Here is a 5,180-nt window from a genome sequence, read left to right as displayed (position 1 = left end):
TGAGAGTAGATCGTGGAAAATCGTCTCATAATGCATGAAATCACTCTAAGCTCTGAATTTGAAAACGATTGTACTTACAAAAGCAATGTACACAACGATTCATGGCTGTGATGAAAGATATGAGTGACATTCGATATGTGTGAGGGAAGTGAAAAATAAACTTTATTGTTAAGAAATCGTTGCGGCCTGTTCGAAGTCGAGACATGGTTGAGCAGGCCAAAAAACATGGCGGCTTCAGACCCCAGTGAGGTTACCCAGGAAACGCCTGAAGACCCCACACAGCGAGGTGGCCGAGGATCGCCTGATGAATGATATAATTAAATAAGGTTGTTAATTATCTTCAAAAGGGGTGTTTTAATTAACCCAAACACCCAATTCTCACTCTTTCACTTCCTTGGAGTTCCCTTTGTGTGCCTGCAAAGTTTCAGGGTGCTGAGTTTCATGGTTTTGGAGTTATGGAGAAGACACACACACACACACGCCCCTACACGCACACGCACACGCACACACACACACACCCCTACACACACACACACACACGCCCCTACACACACACACGCCCCTACACACACACACACACACACACACACACACACACACACACACACGCCCCTACGCACACACACACACACACACACACACACACACACACACACACACACGCGCCCCTACACACACACACACACACACACACACACACACAGACACACACACACACACACACACACACACACACACATTGACTTTAATTAATAAAGAAGAAGACATATGTATAATATATATGTATATATATATATATATATATATATATATATATATATATATATATATATATATATATATATATATATTCGGCAGTAGGTGGCCAGATTAACTTTCCATCCATCCATTAGGACCATACTCTGTGCAGAGCGTTGGTACCGCTTAAGCAGTCTCCTTGGCTATTGGGAACAATCCTGGACGGGTCGCCACTCCGACACAGTATACCAGCATGCTGGCACTCATTTTGCCGACCTCGGAAGGATGACAGGCAGTCAACCCCACCTGGTGTTAATTCAACAGCTAAGCGGGATTTGAACTCAGGACCCTAGGATCCCAAGCCCACTACCCTAACCATTAAGCCAACACCAGGCATAGATTAACTTTGAATGTGTGATCATCACTTGATTAGCGATTCCACACACGTTTAACTCTTAAACGCCTTTCGTTAATAAACCCACCCTCACTGATGTGGAAAAATTTATTTGTTATTTAAACACGTTTTGATCAGCATTCGATATACACTTTCAAGTGATAGGCCTTGAACTTTGAACAGGTGATCATCACATGATTAGCGATTCTGCATGTGTTTAACTTTTAAACGCCTTTCGTAAATTCAGCCCAAACTATTCAGCCTGGCGAAGGCATACGCTTTACCTTGTGCCATTCTAGTTAAGCCTCTCCCTAGAGCATAGGGGAAGGCTTCTAACTGTTGTTAAGTTTGTTTCTACAATTGGCACCCCTAATTTTAAGTCAGCAGGAACCTAGTTCCAGAGAACTTATAGGATGGCGCGTCGTCCATCAGTCCACCCGTCCATCCATCCGTCCACAAACACTTGCAACTTCTTCTCTGAAACTACACACACAATTTCAATGAAACTTCACAACAGCCTTCATCACCTGGCATGTACCAAAGTTTGTTTACGGCATTAAAAAAAATCGGGCCCTAAAGGGTTCTTTGGTCGGGGGGGGCGGGGAGGGGGGTTGCCCCCCAAAATAGGTATTTGCCTTCTTCTCAGAAACTACACATGCAATTCCAATTTAAATTGACCACAACCTTCATCACCCATGATATACCAAAGTTTGTTCACTGCGTTAATAAAAATCCTCATGTATTTACATTCTTCTCCATTAAATATTTTGTTGGTTATCCATGCCTACCAGTGGTTCGCTGGTTAACTCACTGGGAACACAGTTCCAGGGAGCTTATGTGATGGTGTGTCGTCCGTCCATCCGTCACAAATACTTGCAACTTCTTCTCTGAAACTGCACTTACGATTTCCATGAAACTTCACCACAACGTTCATCACCGTGTTTGGTCCAAATTTGTTCATGGCATTAAAATAAATCAGACCCGAAGGAGGTCTACGGGGGTTGTCCCCAAAATCGGTATTTGCTTTCTTCTCAGAAACGACAAACACAACTCCGATGAAACTTGACCACAATCTTCATCACCCATGATGTACCAAAGTTTGTTCACGGCATTAAAAAAATCCACATGTATTTACTTTCTTCTCCGTCACATATTTTGTGGGTCATCCACGCCAACCAGTGGTTCCTGATTGTCCGATTCAGCCACCACCAGCAGTGTGACCACTCCTCATTTTCATAAATGCCAAGGTGAGCCAATGAAAAAAGCCAAGAATTCACAAGGTTTCAGAAAAGCGATGATAATAGAAAACCTATACGCCAAGAAAACCCATAGAAAACCAAGACGCCAAGGTGAACAATGAATAGGCAAGATCTTGTGAAAAAAGCCAAGGAGTGGTCACACTGACGACCAGGTGAGTGCCCAGGGGTATTGCCCCTAATTTTTTTTTCTCTTATCCAGCCGCTTCCAGGTGAGCGCCCAGGGGTATTGCCCCTATTTTGAATACCAACACATAGTTTCTTCACATATTTGGTATGTCCTTCCTTCCATCCATCTATCGTTACATCCATCCATCTGTCAAAAATGAAGAAGTAGAACCTTTCTAACCCATCATGTTTAATTCTAAAGGGTTCTAAAGTGTAATTATAGAGGGTTCTAAAGGGTAATTATAAAGGGTTCTAAAGGATAATTCTAATGGGTGTTTCTAAAAGGTAATTCTAAAGGCTTCTAAAGTATAATTCTAGAGGGTTATAAAGGGTAATTCTAGAGGGTTATAAAGGGTAATTCTAGAGGGTAATAAAGGGTAATTTTCATGGATTTTAAAGGACAATTCTAAAGTGTAATTCTCGAGAGTTATGAAGGGTGATTTAAAGTGTTTCTGAAGGGTAATTCTAATGGTTATCGTTCAATCCCAGGTTTTGCCTATCTATATATTACTAAAACTCTCATCTTGTATGTATGTATGTATGTATGGTCTGTACGTGTGTACGTATGTATGTATGTTCCTGAAATACAGCCAAAACGGTACATGATGGCCCAAAATTTTTAGGGCCACCTTACTCACCATTCGCCTGCGGTGTGCAGTATCAAGTTTCGTTCAAATCAGGCAATGAAAAAAATTATGAAAAAATCTATTCCCGATTCAGTCAAGTACTCTTCAGAAGAATTTGATCAATGCAAACAACCTCACCAGTATAGTTCACTGGAGCTATCTTTTTTTTCTTTTTCTTTGAAATGATTATTTTATCAACCGCTGTCACAACGGGAACCCAACGAGTTCACGGGTCATCTAGTTTCATATTAAAAAATGCCAAACTGAACCGCTTGCTTCGGACATGGGTGAGATTTTTTTTTCTTCCAGCACTCGCAACTCTCCATATATCCAAAATGCATCAAATTACGAGCTGTATCTCGGAACCGGCTGGGACTTTCGGACTGAAATTTTGCAACAACAATATGAATAGAAAGTATGCATGGTTGACCTTTTTTACTGATCTAATTTTAAAGGTCACGAGCCAGTTGTAGACATTTTAATATTTTCCACCACAACTCGACCACGGTTTATCCAATCGGAATGAAATTGCGCTCTCTAGAGAGTCTAGATGAAGTCCCATTTACTCGGAATTTGTATCATACCACTCTGGGTTATAGGTCAAGGTCAAATGGCTATCTGAAAAAAAAGACACGTTTTTTTTGTCATTGCTCAATTTTGCCAAAATGGAGTCGCAAAAACCGCTTGGTCTTCCAAGATGTTTTTCCATTGTAATAGTGGATCTGCACTAAAGTTGTGCACCTGATATTTGATTCATGTCCTTGACCTACCTTTTTCGTATTATGACCTAATTAACAAAACCCAATTTTTTTTAATCACAACTTGAATAATTTTACTCTGATTTTCATGATTATGAGTTTTACGGATATATTTTTGATGGGGATACATGTTATTAATCTACACTCTATCCCAAAATGTTGAAGGTCAAGGTCATATGGTGGGCCGAATAAAATGTGGTCATCATTGGATCACGGGCCAAGGGTAAGTCCCGGGTGATCGCCACCGCATGGCCATTGCTTTGTGATTGCAGATATCTAGTTCTCCCGTGCCATTGTATACATTTTCTCGATTGTGGAAATCCAGAGGAGTTTTTGACTTGTGTTTACAGTTTTGTTTTTCATACTTCAGGCTGTATGTATTTTGCAGGTCATTTCGATTCTTACAAACTCCCAAGATTAGTGTTTATTACAGCCACCATGCTCTAATATGGTTTTACCAAGATGCATTTCTTATTGTTTCAGCTCTTGTCACTTTGCATTAATGTGGAACAAATGTTTGCTTCTGTTTTCACTTTCCTCATTTCGGCATTTTATCCAACTTTGATCGATAGCCATTGTCTGCACCACAATTCTCCAAGAATCGATGTCTTCCTTGCCCTGACATGATGACTCTAAAAAGAGTGAAATCACAAAATATCTTAACAATATTAATATTCATGCACATACCATATCGATATCATGCAAGCTTTCTCTTACCTGTCTTACCATTGTTTTATTGTCTTTGTTCACTTCATTTTCATCCAGAAATTTTCCCTCTCCTGCCGATCTTTGTTCCTTGAGTCCCATTTTTGGTTCTTCGACCCATTGCCTTTCCATTACATTTTTACCATGTGGGTGCTGACCTGGCTGCCATCATTTTTGGCTTTGTGCAGAGCACATGCCCTTTAAATCTGAACTCCCATTGGTCAATACATGTTTATCTCCCTAACCCTATAGCTTTCAACACCAGCATCATCAATCAGCTTCTGAAATTGCAGAACTTTTCTCCTGCCTTGAATATACTCATTTGTCATGCATCCTCGAGAAATCTTCTCCAACTTTCAGCCACGACTCCAGCACAGAGCTGCATTTCTGCCCACGTTCTGTGAGGTGAGAGCTCGGTGGATTGTAAATGCGTTTAGGTGAGAGTTAAATGTAGCAAGGAATAAGTAGAAGGACACTCGGTAGAGCGCATACCCCCACCAGGCTGACCAGTTTGTTTTGTATCCCAATGACAGGC

General features: G+C 40.9%; 1 long non-coding RNA gene across 1 annotated transcript in view; it reads left to right on the top strand.

Annotated features, from left to right (window-relative positions):
- The first annotated feature begins 932 nt into the window (after positions 1-932).
- LOC147023067 (uncharacterized) overlaps positions 933-5,180 on the top strand; it is a 16,912-nt gene continuing 12,664 nt past the window's right edge. Inside the window, exons 1-2 of the long non-coding RNA XR_015060006.1 lie at positions 933-5,050; positions 5,179-5,180. The exon at positions 5,179-5,180 is cut by the window's right edge and continues 95 nt beyond it. This is a non-coding gene — a long non-coding RNA (uncharacterized LOC147023067). The remainder of the gene's footprint in view (positions 5,051-5,178) is intronic.

This window comes from Eptatretus burgeri, chromosome 7 (genome assembly GCF_056783735.1).
Source record: "Eptatretus burgeri isolate ZD-2024b chromosome 7, Ebu_testis_v1, whole genome shotgun sequence".
NCBI lineage: Eukaryota > Metazoa > Chordata > Myxini > Myxiniformes > Myxinidae > Eptatretus > Eptatretus burgeri.
Note: the sequence above shows the minus strand (reverse complement) of the source record. Positions and strands in the feature narration are given on the sequence as shown.